This window comes from Zosterops lateralis (genome assembly GCF_965231275.1).
Source record: "Zosterops lateralis genome assembly, chromosome: 36".
NCBI classification, from domain to species: Eukaryota; Metazoa; Chordata; class Aves; order Passeriformes; family Zosteropidae; genus Zosterops; species Zosterops lateralis.
The window spans coordinates 20553-34543 of NC_139796.1; the positions used below are offsets into that span (position 1 = coordinate 20553).

Consider the following 13991-nt stretch of genomic DNA (forward strand, 5'->3'; position numbering starts at 1 on the left):
CCGTGTCCCTACACCTGGAGACGCCACAGAAAATTCCCCCGGGCGGCGCCGTGGTCGGGGTTTTGTGCAGGGAGACACAAACCCGGGGTTTTCTCTATTTCCCGCCGCGTGCGCCGGGAAATGACGCGCGGGGCATGCCGGGATACACCGAGGCATTCATGCCGCTAAGGCTGCTGGGATATATCGAGGCGCCGTACCGCAAAGGCTGCCGGGATATATCGAGGCGCCGTACCGCAAAGGCTGCCGGGATATACCGAGGCGCCGTACCGCAAAGGCTGCCGGGATATACCGAGGCGCCGTACCGCAAAGACTGCCGGGATATACCGAGGCGCCGTACCGCAAAGACTGCCGGGATATACCGAGGCGCCGTACCGCAAAGACTGCCGGGATATACTGAGGCATGCGTAGCGCAAAGACTGCCGGGATATACCGAGGCATGCGTAGCGCAAATGCCTCTGGTATACACCGAACCGCGGCGCAAGGGACTCCAGGATACACCGAGACGTGTCCCAACACTGCCGTGGCACCGCGGAGCCCCCATCCCGTGTCCGCGCACGCCGTGGAAAATCCCTCCCGGGCGGCTCCGTGGTCCAGGTCGCGCGCAGGCAGCCGGCTGCCACGTGCTCTGGGTGCTTGCATTTTTTCTCGCCTTTTTGGCCGTGATCTTTCGGCGCTCGGGTGGCAACACTGCCCGTGAGCTCACAGCCCGGGGCTGCTGCGCGGCTCCGGACGGCACAGGGGAGAGCTGTAGTACCGCTCTAGATCCACAGGATGGCAGCACTGCCGCACAGCTCTCGGTCACCGGCACGGGGGGGAGCTGCAGTACCACTCTGTGCCCACACGGTGGCAGCACTGCCGCAGGGAGCGGAGGCAAAAAAGAACGTGGCCAAAAATCCCCTTCCAAACATCCCCTACAATGCCCCAAAAGACCCCCAACCACAACGCGAACCCTGCCATCAACCACGGCAAAATAAAAAAAAGCCTTAGTTTTAGGCTATATTTCACTATCTCTTCTATTTCTTATTTTGATATTTCGATTAATCATTACAATTTATCTATTATATCATGTACATTATAGTAGGTATATTTTACATATTATAATATATGGAACATGTAATAATATACTGTATGTCTATTGATATTATTTTTCGTATTTTATAGTTCTCTTTTTGTTACTTATATTTTTTTTTGTATTTTTATTTATTTTCAGTGAGCATTTACGTCTTGATATTTTAAACAATATGACTTCATTAACCTAACAGATCAGAACCACAGTTAATTAGAATTGAATGATCCTGATTGTCTAAGGGGTAAATATTTAATCTTTATTAAAATAATAATAAATAATAATAAAAATATAAAATAGTTTTCTCTTTCTGTGTGCTTTTGTGGGGGGTTTTGTTTTGGGTTTTTTGTTTGTTTGTTTGTTTGCTTAGTTTTAGATTTCTTGGCTAATAAACAAGGAGGTTCAGAGAGTAACAAAATAAAATGTCTACTTAGTTTTATCGCTGTCTCTGCAATACACCTCGAGTTAGTGCTGGCAATACTGTGCATGGGGAGAATAAGACCTGAAAGGAAAAAAAGGCACCACGGTGTTCACAGCTTTCTCTGTTCAGGTTTTTTAATTTAGCAGAAAATACCGAGGATTTTGGCTAACTGCACTCTCAATTCTATCCAGATGTCCAGTAGACAGGGAGGTCATTTCTCAGCTTCTTTCTTCCCAACAGGTAAACTTCCACATACTCAGGGGAAAAAAAAAAAAGGAACAATGAAAACATGAAAAAAATTAATATAGAATAAAATAAAACAAAATAAAACAAAATAAAAATTTAAAAAAAGAAAACTCCAAAGTTAATAAAAAAGTAAAATAAGAAAAGAAATTAAAGAAATAAAATCTAAAATAAATATAAAATATAATTTAAAAATTTAAAAATACAAAATAAATAACATGAACGTAAATACAAAAATCAAAAAGTAAAAAATAAAATAAACAATAAGTAAAATAAAATATGAAATTAAATAATCACAGCCCTCCCCTCATGCCACTTCCTAACAGGCCCCAGGCGTTTTCTCGATTAGGCAGGGATAGGGAAAACAAACCCAGTGCCTCCCAGAAAAAAAAGGTTTTCTAAAAAATTCCCAGTTTTGCTTGGAAACAAATTCTGTTTTAGCAGGAAGCTCACTTGGGATGAACACCCACATGTGCCAAGGCAGGAAAGAACCACCCCCTTGTGTCCAAGGAACAGCAACTAGGCCAGGATTTAAGTTTTAATGGAACTTAAGTAATTAAAAACACACTGAATTGAACTTGAAAACGAGATGAATCAAGGCAATTAAACACTTTACAAGTTTTCCTGGGAATTCCCAGAATTCTGTGGATATGGTGCTGACACATTCCTGATTTACCAACCTTAATTGGGGAAATTTCCTTGGAAATGTCCCCTAAGAAGTACCAAAATTCCAATTAGGATAGAAAATAGGAAAAAAAATATATAGCCTTACTAAAATCAGAGAGAGGAAAAACATCAAATAAAAGGAAGGAATAATATCTAACTCCCAGCTTGCCCAGAAAACAAGCCCAGAAATTTCCAACATGGAAAACTTTTGGAACAGCCAGGAAGTCTGTGGATGTCCATGGAATGATGATTTCAAATCTGCTTCCTCTGCTCTGATTTTCCAGGGAAGAGGGAGTTAAACATGCCAATTTACTCCTGTGCCAGAATGATCTCTAGTTTGTGGGAGTAACAACCCAAAGAAACTCCAATCTTACTTGTATTTGGCAGCTGAAACTCTCAGCAGAGTTGGGAAGTTTCAGTGGAACCAAAGAGCCACAATTGCTGGAATAACAAAATTCAAAAGTCAGCAATTGTATTTACAAATCCATGGAGGAGGAGGAGGAGGAGGATGACACCAGGAACACAAACCAGCTGAAAGCAACGATTTACTGTAAAGGGCAGGAAATCAAACTGACAGTCTCTGGTTATGGTCAGGCATTTCTCCAGGAGTCAGAGAGAAAAGTGGGAACCTTGAACTGGGATAAGGCCTTCCAGTGCCTCCACTTCCCACTGGCTCTCTCCTTTTTTGCCAACTACCTGCAAGAGGAAAAACAGCAGGAATAAAGTTTCAAACAGGAGGTCCTTGGTTCAGGCAGACTGAAGTGCAGCTCCCAGGGAGCGAGTCCAGGCTGTGCCCAGGGGAGCTCCGGGAATCTGGGATTGCCCGTGGGATTAAAGGGCTGGAAAAGCAGGACGCACCTGCCGGGTTTAGTGCTGGGACACAGCAAGGCCTCGGCTCAGGGGCAGCAGTTGGAGCTGGGACTGCAGGAGAACACCCCAAAGCCAGGTTAAACATCACGCAGCACGCTCCAGGAGAAACTCCGGTGGGAGAAGCCCCCAGATGCTCCGTGTTCCTTCTCCTCAGCAGCTTTGCCAGGGCCTCCCTCAGAATACTGACCTCACCCTGCAGCTCCTAAAAAATAGGAGAACTTATGGAAATCACCCAGCAATCCATGGATTTCCAGGTATTAAGAAACCAAAGCTGCAGCAAAATGTGCCCAAACTCTACTGTAAACCAGCAGCTCTGAGGAGACACAGGAGTTTATTCCAGAGGGGACACAACTATCCTTCAGCCAGCCAGTGTTTCTCTCAGGCTCTCCCCACTGCTCTCTGAGGACACAAACAGCAGTTTTTCCCTGCTGTTCCCCTTTCCACCAATGTGAAGACTTCTGTTCTCCTCCAACTCCATGTTCAGGAGGAAAAATAGGAATATTATCATTGCACAGACTGTCCAGGAGAGTGTGGCTGAGGCAGGATCACCAGCTCCCAATCCACTGCGGCTCCTGGATTTTTGAGCAGTTCCTTCCCCTCCTGCCCTCCCCAGCACCATGCCCTGGGTGCCGTGTCCACAGACACCTTCTCCATGCAGCTTAAAACCCACAGAAGCCAAAAGAAAGAAGATCAAAAATCAATTCACATGTTTCTAGTCTGAAGAGAATCAGGGACATCTAAAATCTGTATTTATTTTAGAACAAGTAGAGCAATTTTTAATGATCTTGAGTATCGCCAAAGGCCAGCAAAAGCTGATAAATACCTTCATTAACTTTTATTAGCAGAAAAAAATAGAAGTTTTAACTTCAGTAAAGATCAAGTTTTGCTGCTAAACATTAAGGTGGTGGCATGTTGGTGTTTGTGCTTTCATCTTCTGACATTAGAGATATTTTTACAATAAATTTGTTATTGAAGCAGCACATCTCAAAATAAGGTTTTTAACAAAAAAAATGGCCAAAAAAAGAGAGTCTCAAAAGCAAGAAGTAAGTCTCCCAGCTATTAAAAAAAAAAGCTGTCTCTGGTGTGTATAACTTGCCAGCCCCTCATGTTTTCAGTCCTACCATTGATTTTTACCAAGTTGATGGTTAAAACCTTGTAGAAAGCTAAAAAAAAATGATAAAAATAAAATAAAAAATAAAATTAAAAAAAAAAATCCTGGACAAAGCCAGGCATTTTCCCAAGCCCCCTCAGTGTGGAGCTGTGTCAGCCCCGAGGGTTTGGCCCCCCAGCCCAGCCCAGAGCAGGCTCCAGCTGCTCCCCAGGGGGGGTTACCAAGGGACTCACCTGTTTGAAGCTGTAAATGCAGGTGCCCTGCACTGCAGTGCCAATAAATGTGAAATATGTGACTCTCATCATCAACAGTGACTGACCTTCTCAGGGGAGCCCCCTCACCTGGGATGGGGCACTCTGCCATGGATTGAATCCATCTGCACCTGAAAGAAAGTCAGGACAAAAGTCAAAGTGCTGCAGGAGAACTTGACAGCTCCAGACACTTGGTGTCAATCCAGGAATACCCTCTACAGTCCAACTACACCCCACATGACAAATTTCAAACCCCCAGGACTTGTCCCATTCCCCCTACACCCAGACTAGGCAACAAGGCAGAGCAGCTCCAGGCCAAACACACCAACACCCGTGACACAGGACAGGACAAAAGGGGGGACACAACAGGGACAGAAATATCTCGGCAAGAAGAATGACCCTGAGGACCGAGAGAACTCGCAATGAGATGACCGAGGTAAGACCCATGGGGAGCTGACCAGGCTCAGAGAACCCTGCAGGAAGAAGATGCCAACGGGATCACTGATCCCAAGAAATGCAGAGATGGATGCCTGAGAATCCTACAGTCAGAATCCTCCACTCGGCTGTGCACTTTTAGAAGACCTAAACTGCCTGAATGGATCACAGCAGTGCACAGCTGTGGATACAGCTCAGAACAAGACCTGGAAAGGAATCAGCCTGGATGTTTGTGAAGAGGGATGGATTCTGATGTGTGTCTGAGCTCCCGAGTCAAGGGTTTGATGCTTGGCCTGGTATCAGCACCAGGAATATGAAGATGTTAAGAACGATGCCTGGGGTTTCCAACAGACCCCTCAAAGGGATAATACAAAAGAGACAGAGTGCACAACAGACAAGTGACACAACCTTGCCCTGGGACTGCTCTGCCCTGCACACCTCAGCACTGGGATCAAAAATGAGACTTTTCCCTTTACACAGCCTAAGGGGTCACATCTTGGACATCCCCATCTCCAAACCTGATTTAAAAACCCCTCCCGGTGACCCCTGACCCCACACCCCACTTTCATCCCCTCTGTGGCTCCCAGCCCTCCACTTATCTCTGGGACATCTGGGGATGCCAATCCACGTCAGGTTCAAAAAAAGGCTGCCTCTCCTCTGAGGTAATTCCTGCTGCCTCTGGGCTGGTGTCTCTCAGTCAGCTACAATAAAGAAAAGCAAACGTGACCGTGTGATCTCAGCAGCACATTGGCCAAAAACCAGCAATTCTGCTACTCACCACCTCCTGAGCACACCCAGGTCCTCGGGCCCTGTGCTCCAGCTCTGCTCAGACACCAACATTGCAGGGTGTGCCTGGGTTAAGAGCAGACAAGGTGATGTGGCACTGCTGAAACTTGAGCAGCCCCTCGCTCCTCCTCCCTGACACACCTCAACTCCTTGGCTGTTACCAAAGCCCACCTGGATGGCCCCTTCAAATGGAGAAGGTCAAGGCTTCACCACAGAGTCCTGTAATGCTCCCACTGTCTGGCTGGTGAGGGGAGCTCGGCATCGTGTGAGTGGAACACCTAAAACACACAGCACTGGATGCTCAGAGTTCCACCAGCAAGTGAGGCTGGAGCAATAGTAACTGCTTCTGTCCACCCATCACTGCTCACCTCGTCCACTTCACCTTGACTGCAGAGACCCAGCTTTGCCTCCTAAAAACAAAGACAAAGAACAGTGCTGTAACATGGCCACCATTTACACTCCCCTGCAAACACAAACACTGACTGACCTTCTCAGGGGAGCCCCCTCACCTGGGATGGGGCCACTCTGCCATGGATTTAATCCATCTGCACCTGAAACAAAGTCAGGACAAAAGTCAAAGTGCTGCAGGAGAACTTGACAGCTCCAGACACTTTGTGTCAACCTCTCTCTTTTTACTCCTGAGGGGTCCATCCCACTGGGCCCTCTCCTCTCTAAGGTAACTTTAAATTGCCTCCTGGGACTGAAAAGGTTTTTCTCCTTCACCCAACCACCAACCCCAACAACTCAACTTTTGAATATGAGTGGACAAAATCCATCCTGGACAGAAATGAACGTGTTGGCTCCGTGGATTTGGAAACGTTCTCTCAGTGCTGCCATATCCAAACTCCAGCTGTGCACCTCCTCACACTACCTGGGACCACAAAACAGAAAATGTGACTATTCCCCTCCAGAAGAGTCATCCCTGGGGCTCCTCTGCACCCCTGTCCTGGCTCCCCCTCAGATCTTCCCCCACTCCAGAGGCTGCCCAGAGTGAACCCAGCAAAAAGAAAAGGGACACACTGAGCACAGCACTCACCTCTGGGCCACCTGCCCAAGGGCCAACTCACCCCCTCCCTCTATTCCTTGGCACACCTGGGCAGCAGCAGCACCTGCAAAGAAACAAAAAAGGAAAAATCATGGTGAGTTACTGTGAAACAGCAACCTCCCTGCTCTGACTGAAGCACAGCACAAGTGAACCTTAATGTTGCACCCATCTACCCTCCTCTGGTATCCTGGGTCAGCACATCTGCCAAGGGGACCACCTAAAATAAATTAAAAAAAAAATAACAGTGAATGCTTAGAGTTGCACCAGCAAGTGACACTTCAGCAAGAGCAACTGCTTCTGTCCACCCATCACTGCTCACCTCGTCCACTTCACCTTGACTGCAGAGACCCAGCTTTGCCTCCTAAAAATAAAGACAAAGAGCAGGGCTGTAACATGGCCACCATTTACACTCCCCTGCAAACACAAACAGTGACTGACCTTCCCTGGGGAGCCCCCTCACCCGGGATGGGGCACTCTGCCATGGATTTAATCCATCTGCATCTGAAAGAAAGTCAGGGCAAAGGTCAAAGTGCTGCAGGAGAACTTGACAGCTCCAGACACTTGGTGTCAATCCAGGAATACCCTCTACAGTCCAACTACACCCCACATGACAAATTTCAACTCCCCAGGACTTGTCCCATTCCCCCCACACCCAGACTGAGCAACAAGGCAGAGCAGCTCCAGGCCAAATACACCAACCCCCGTGACACAGGACAGGACAAAAGGGGGGACACAACAGGGACAGAAACATCTCAGCAAGAAGAATGACCCTGAGGACCGAGAGAACTCGCAATGAGATGACCGAGGTAAGACCCATGGGGAGCTGACCAGGCTCAGAGAACCCTGCAGGAAGAAGATGCCAACGGGATCACTGATCCCAAGAAACGCAGAGATGGATGCCTGAGAATCCTACGGTCAGAATCCTCCACTCGGCTGTGCACTTCTAGAAGACCTAATCTGGCAGAATGGATCACAGCAGTGCACAGCTGCAGATACAGCTCAGAACAAGACCTGGAAAGGCACCAGACTGGATGGTTGTGAAGAGAGATGGATTCTGATGTGTGTCTGAGCACAAGAGTCAAAGTTCAATGATATCAGTGCCTGTCCAAGGAACAGGGAGATGTTAAGAACAATGCCTGGGGTCTCCAAAAAACCCCTTGAAGGGTTAAGGTAAAAGACACACCACACAGGACACACAACAGACACAGAGTGCACAACAGACAAGTGACACAACGTGCCCTGGGACTGCTCTGCCCTGCACACCTCAGCACTGTGAGACCTTCTCTCTATGTGCCCTAAAGGGGTCACATCTTGGACATCCCCATCTCCAAACCTGACCCAAAAATCCCTCCCAGTGACCCCTGACCCCACACCCCACTTTCACCCCCTCTGTGGCTTTTAGCCCTTCACTTATCTCTGGGATGTTCAGGGATGAGAATCCACATCAGGGGCCAAGGAAGGCTGTCTCTGCCTCTGGGAAATTCCTGCTGTCTCAGTCAGGTGCCATAAAGAAAACCAAACATCCACGGATGAGCTCAGCAGGGCTGTTGGGTGAGAGGATCTCAGTGTGAGACAAGTGACCACCTGAAACACACAAACAATAAGGGATGCTCAGAGCTGCACCAGAAACACCACTGCCCTGACCACACAAATATATCAATTGTAGAAAACACAAACAAAAGTCCAGCAAAAAAAAAGCCAACTCTTATTACTGATAGTTAAACTACCTAATACAATATAATACAATAATACAACATAAAACAATAATACAATATAATGATGTATACTATAATATAATATAATATATATAATAATAAATAACATACATAATATTATATAATATATAATATAATAATGCATAGTATAATATAATATAATATATAATAAAAATAACCCCATGTCCATTCCCCTCAAAAAACCTCCAAGATGCGTATCTTATGTATCTGGGTATACCCCCAGTTTAAAGACCTGCCTCTAATCAAATAAGCATAAAACCCACATCTTTTAAACTATATAAATTCATTAAGCTAATAGATCAAAACCACAGAATTTTAAATCCTTAGTCAACACTAGTACATACACTAATTCCATCTCTACATACAAAATCAAAACCCATTTTCTATTATTAACATAACAAAAAAAGCCTCAACTTTTAACTGTAGTAAAACCTAAAAACACCTACTTAAATAAAATAATTCCATTATATCTGAGCCAAAACTTCAAACAAACCTCCTCCAAAATTAATATTTTAAGTGCCAGAAACCCTCAAATATTTAAAATAACTCCTTCAAAAATACCTTCTGTACCTTTCAGACTGATTGTGAGTGCAAAGCAAGGAAAGAAAAAGCACGCAGTTTGTTTTAAGAAAACAGTGTTTACTCCTGTGCATTCCCTCTCCAGTGTGTTCAGCCCAGGCACAGACAGACTGCAGCACACAGATCTCCTTTGCTCTTTGTTAGTTTTAGGGCAGAGAAGTTCCCTGCACTGATGTTTTTCCCTTTTTCTTCGGGTTCATTAAACCTGCTGCAGACTGAAAAACCCAGAGAAGCACCAAGAGCTGCACCTGCAGCCCAGGGGGCCTGGACCTCAGCATTTTATCAACACAGAACAGCTGATAAGAGACCAAAGGAGCTGAGCTACAGCCACAGCAAGGGCTTTCTGAATTTACCATCTCCCTTCAGAAAACCAAAATGCTTTATTATTTTATGTTATTCATTCTTTATGCTTAGGAGCACTTTGTGTATTAAATAGTTTTTTCCATTTCTTCCCCAAGAAATTCTTTCCCAAACCAATTTAAAAGAGAGACCAATTTTAGTTTACTTTCCAAAAAAAACCCATTCAAGAGTTTCCTCCCAAGTTTACCCTAAACCATAACAACAAACAAATTAATAAAAAAAAAGGCCCAAATATACTTCAATTAACAGCGCCAAAAACAATTATTCCAAACTCAATGAACTCTTAATACCTCAAAACCATCAGAACAAACAGACCACCTATAAATACACACAAAACCAAAAGATCCATTTGAGTACAAACAATATCTCCCAAATTATCCATAACTAAATAAATGCTAAATAAACAAACCCCTACAACACCACAAACAACAGTCTAATTATAAATATTAAGAAACCTTAAAAAATTAACTACATCACACCAACTCAAACCCACTAAAACAAACACAACACCCTTGCCATGATAAAAGCCACCACTAAATAAATAAAACCCGCCCCTATACCTCACACCACAGCCAATTACACCACTGTAAACCTTAGAAAACAAACCCTGGAAAAACACAATATCCCCCCAAAAACAATTCAACAACAAAACTCAGTTCAAAAATACTCTGACCAATGTGAACTGTGAAACCAAACATGAATTAAATACACCACATATCCCTCGTCACACCACCTACAAACACAAAAAAAGCCACACAATAAATCACTAAAAACCACCAAACAGAAAAAAACAGCTCTACCCAACCTGAATCCCTCCATACAACACATAAAACCCCAATAACACATTTCAGAAGTCTCTCAAAAAAAGAGCTACTTAAATTAATTCTACCTCAAATACAAACAAACCCACCCATAAAGTTATCTTCACTCAAAAACCAAATTATATATAACAAATAACACCAAAAAAGTCACACAAAACACTACACACCACCTAAGAACATAATATTGAATAAAAGCCACACAGAAGTGCCACCATTCATTAAAATTCCAGATGAAAAGAAAATCCCTCCACTTTAAACACAGATAACAACAGAAAAAAAGGAGTTTCTTCAATCAATTTTAAGCCCTTTTGTCTCCATAACTCCTTTTTCTTCTGGGAGCACCGGGGGGGTTTATTAAGATGAAGCTGAAAAGGAAAAAAAAGTCCCCCCCCATAAACCCACACTGGTTTACCTTGTGCTGTTGCTCAGCGTAAAGGTTTGATCCCCATCGCCTCCCAAGTAACGCTCCAAACCCACGTGCTCCCCATGACCCACAGCCAGGACCTCAGCGTGAGCTCCTCACTCCCCACGGCTGGATACCAAAATGAGCTGGGGCTGCCCTCTTAACCTGGAACCGCCCCATCGTTATCCATCACAGCTCCACCTGGGGCTGCTCTGTCCCCTCACCATCCTGTGGCATCTCTCACCTGCAGCTGCGGCCAGCCCGAGGGTGAGGCAGAGGGGACTTGCTGTTCGTTCCCGGGACGGTTCATGGTCTGCAGCTGACACGATGGGGCACCGGGCTTCCCTTGCTGTGGATAAGGACCCCTCTTCTCCTGCAGGTGCCCGAGGCTGGAACGGGGATTCCACCCCCGAAAATCCATATGCCTGAGGATCATAATTCCTAAGGAAATTCCCCAGCAATCGTTACCCTTCATTTACAAATATTCCTTTGGAATCACTCCTGACTTGTCCTTCTGTGGAAGCGTTTTAAACATTCATTGGAGAGCTCAGGAGCCGAGTTGGCTCGTTTATGACTTGGCCGACAAGCCCAGACAAAACCCAAACACCGAGAACGCCGGCCCTGACCGGCCCTGCCCCGTGAACTGCCCGGCTCCGCCCCCGGCTCCGCCCCCGGCTCCGCCCCCGGCTCCGCCCCCGGCTCCGCCCCCGGCTCCGCCCCCGGCTCCGCCCCCGGCTCCGCCCCCGGCTCCGCCCCCGGCTCCGCCCCCGGCTCCGCCCCCGGCTCCGCCCCCGGCTCCGCCCCCGGCTCCGCCCCCGGCTCCGCCCCCGGCTCCGCCCCCGGCTCCGCCCCCGGCTCCGCCCCCGGCTCCGCCCCCGGCTCCGCCCCCGGCTCCGCCCCCGGCTCCGCCCCCGGCTCCGCCCCCGGCTCCGCCCCCGGCTCCGCCCCCGGCTCCGCCCCCGGCTCCGCCCCCGGCTCCGCCCCCGGCTCCGCCCCCGGCTCCGCCCCCGGCTCCGCCCCCGGCTCCGCCCCCGGCTCCGCCCCCCGCTCCGCCCCCCGCTCCGCCCCCCGCTCCGCCCCACGCTCCGCCCCACGCTCCGCCCCACGCTCCGCCCCACGCTCCGCCCCCGGCTCCGCCCCACGCTCCGCCCCACGCTCCGCCCCACGCTCCGCCCCCGGTTCCGCCCCACGCTCCGCCCCACGCTCCGCCCCACGCTCCGCCCCACGCTCCGCCCCACGCTCCGCCCCACGCTCCGCCCCCGGTTCCGCCCCACGCTCCGCCCCCGGCTCCGCCCCACGCTCCGCCCCACGCTCCGCCCCACGCTCCGCCCCACGCTCCGCCCCACGCCGTGTTCTGCCCGGGATGGGGGCGGGACCAAACTTCCACATACTCGGGGGAAAAAAAAGAGTAAGGAAAAAAAAAAAGGAACAATGAAAACATGAAAAAAAATACTATAAAATAAAATAAAATAAAACAAAATAAAAATTTAAAAAAAACCTCAAAAGTTATTAAAAAAGAAAAAAAATATAAATAAAATCTAAAATAAATTGAAAATATAATTTAAAAATTTAAAATACAAAATAAATAACATGAATGCAAAAACTGAAATAATATCCATAAATTTAAAAAAAAATAAAAGTCACTAAGATTTTAAATAGTAATAAAGAAAAATTATTAAATTTTAAAAATAAATAATAGACTAAAAAATATAAAAATTAAAGAAATAAAACAAAAGCATTTTAAAAAGACAAAACAAAAAATATATTAAAACATTAACCACAATACAATATTTAACATAAAATACAAAAATCAAAAATTAAAAAAAAATAAACAATAAGTAAAATAAAATACAAAATTAAATAAACACACCCCTCCCCTCATGCCACTGCCTAACACAGGCCCCAGGAGTTTTCTTGATTAGGCAGGGATAGGGAAAATAAACCCAGTGCCTCCCAGAAAATAAGGTTTTCTAGACAATTCTTGGAAACAAATTCTGTTTTAGCAGGAAGCTCACTTGGGATGAACATCCACATGTGCCAAGGCAGGAAAGAACCACCCCATTGTGTCCAAGGAACAGCAACAAGGCCAGGATTTAAGTTTTAATGGAACTTATGTATTTAAAAACACACTCAGTTGAACTTGAAAATGAGATGAATCGAGGCAATTAAACACTTTACGAGTTTTCCTGGGAATTCCCAGAATTCTGTGGATATGGTGCTGACACATTCCTGATTTACCAACCTTAATTAGGGAAATTTCCTTGGAAATGTCCCCTAAGAATTAGCTAAATTCCAATTAGGATAGAAAATAGGAAAAAAAAATATAGCCTTACTAAAATCAGAGAGAGGAAAAACATCAAATAAAAGGAAGGAATAATATCCAACTCCCAGCTTGCCTGGAAAACAAGCTCAGGAATTTCTAACATGGAAAACTTTTGGAACAGCCAGGAAGTCTGTGGAAGTCCATGGAATGATGATTTCAAATCTGCTTCCTCTGCTCTGATTTTCCAGGGAAGAGGGAGTTAAACATGCCTATTTACTCCTATTCCAGAATGATCTCTAGTTTGTGGGAGTAACAACCCAAAGAAACGCCAATCTTACTTGTATTTGACAGATGAAACTCCCAGCAGAGATGGGAAGTTTCAGTGGAACCAAAGAGCCACAATTGCTGGAATAACAAAATTCAACTCAGCAAAAGTCAGGAATTCTATTGACAAATCCATGGAGGAGGAGGAGGAGGATGACACCAGGAACACAAACCAGCTGAAAGCAACGATCTACTGTAAAGGGCAGGAAATCAAATGGACAGTCTCTGGTTATGGTCAGGCGTTTCTCCAGGAGTCAGAGAGATAAGTGGGAACCTTGGACTGGGATAAGGCCTTCCAGTGCCTCCACTTCCCACTGGCTCTCTCCTTTTTTGCCAACTACCTGCAAGAGGAAAAACAGCAGGAATAAAGTTTCAAACAGGAGGTCCTTGGTTCAGGCAGACTGAAGTGCAGCTCCCAGGGAGCGAGTCCAGGCTGGGCCCAGGGGAGCTCCGGGAATCTGGGATTGCCCGAGGGATTAAAGGGCTGGAAAAGCAGGACCCACCTGCCGGGTTTAGTGCTGGGACACAGCAAGGCCTCGGCTCAGGGGCAGCAGTTGGAGCTGGGACTGCAGGAGAACACCCCAAAGCATGGTTAAACCCCAGCATGACAT

The 13991-nt window shown here is 46.5% G+C and overlaps 2 long non-coding RNA genes across 5 annotated transcripts; both read right to left on the reverse strand.

Moving 5' to 3' along the window:
- Nucleotides 1–503: 503 nt before the first annotated feature.
- On the reverse strand, nucleotides 504–13624 carry LOC310921697. The gene is made up of 3 exons (XR_014592197.1): nucleotides 13554–13624; nucleotides 2771–2837; nucleotides 504–1742 (listed from the first exon to the last, which is right to left on the reverse strand). It is a non-coding gene; the product is annotated as an uncharacterized lncRNA (long non-coding RNA).
- LOC310921696 lies at nucleotides 4770–7530 on the reverse strand. Of its 4 annotated transcripts, XR_014592193.1 has the most exons (10): nucleotides 7333–7530; nucleotides 7214–7255; nucleotides 7047–7111; nucleotides 6917–6958; nucleotides 6599–6720; nucleotides 6337–6400; nucleotides 6218–6259; nucleotides 6021–6127; nucleotides 5842–5915; nucleotides 4770–5764 (listed from the first exon to the last, which is right to left on the reverse strand). It is a non-coding gene; the product is annotated as an uncharacterized lncRNA (long non-coding RNA). The 4 variants fall into 4 exon arrangements; XR_014592194.1 differs by having other exon boundaries at nucleotides 6917–7255; XR_014592195.1 differs by lacking the exon at nucleotides 7333–7530 and having other exon boundaries at nucleotides 4900–5764; nucleotides 7047–7302.
- Nucleotides 13625–13991: the final 367 nt, after the last annotated feature.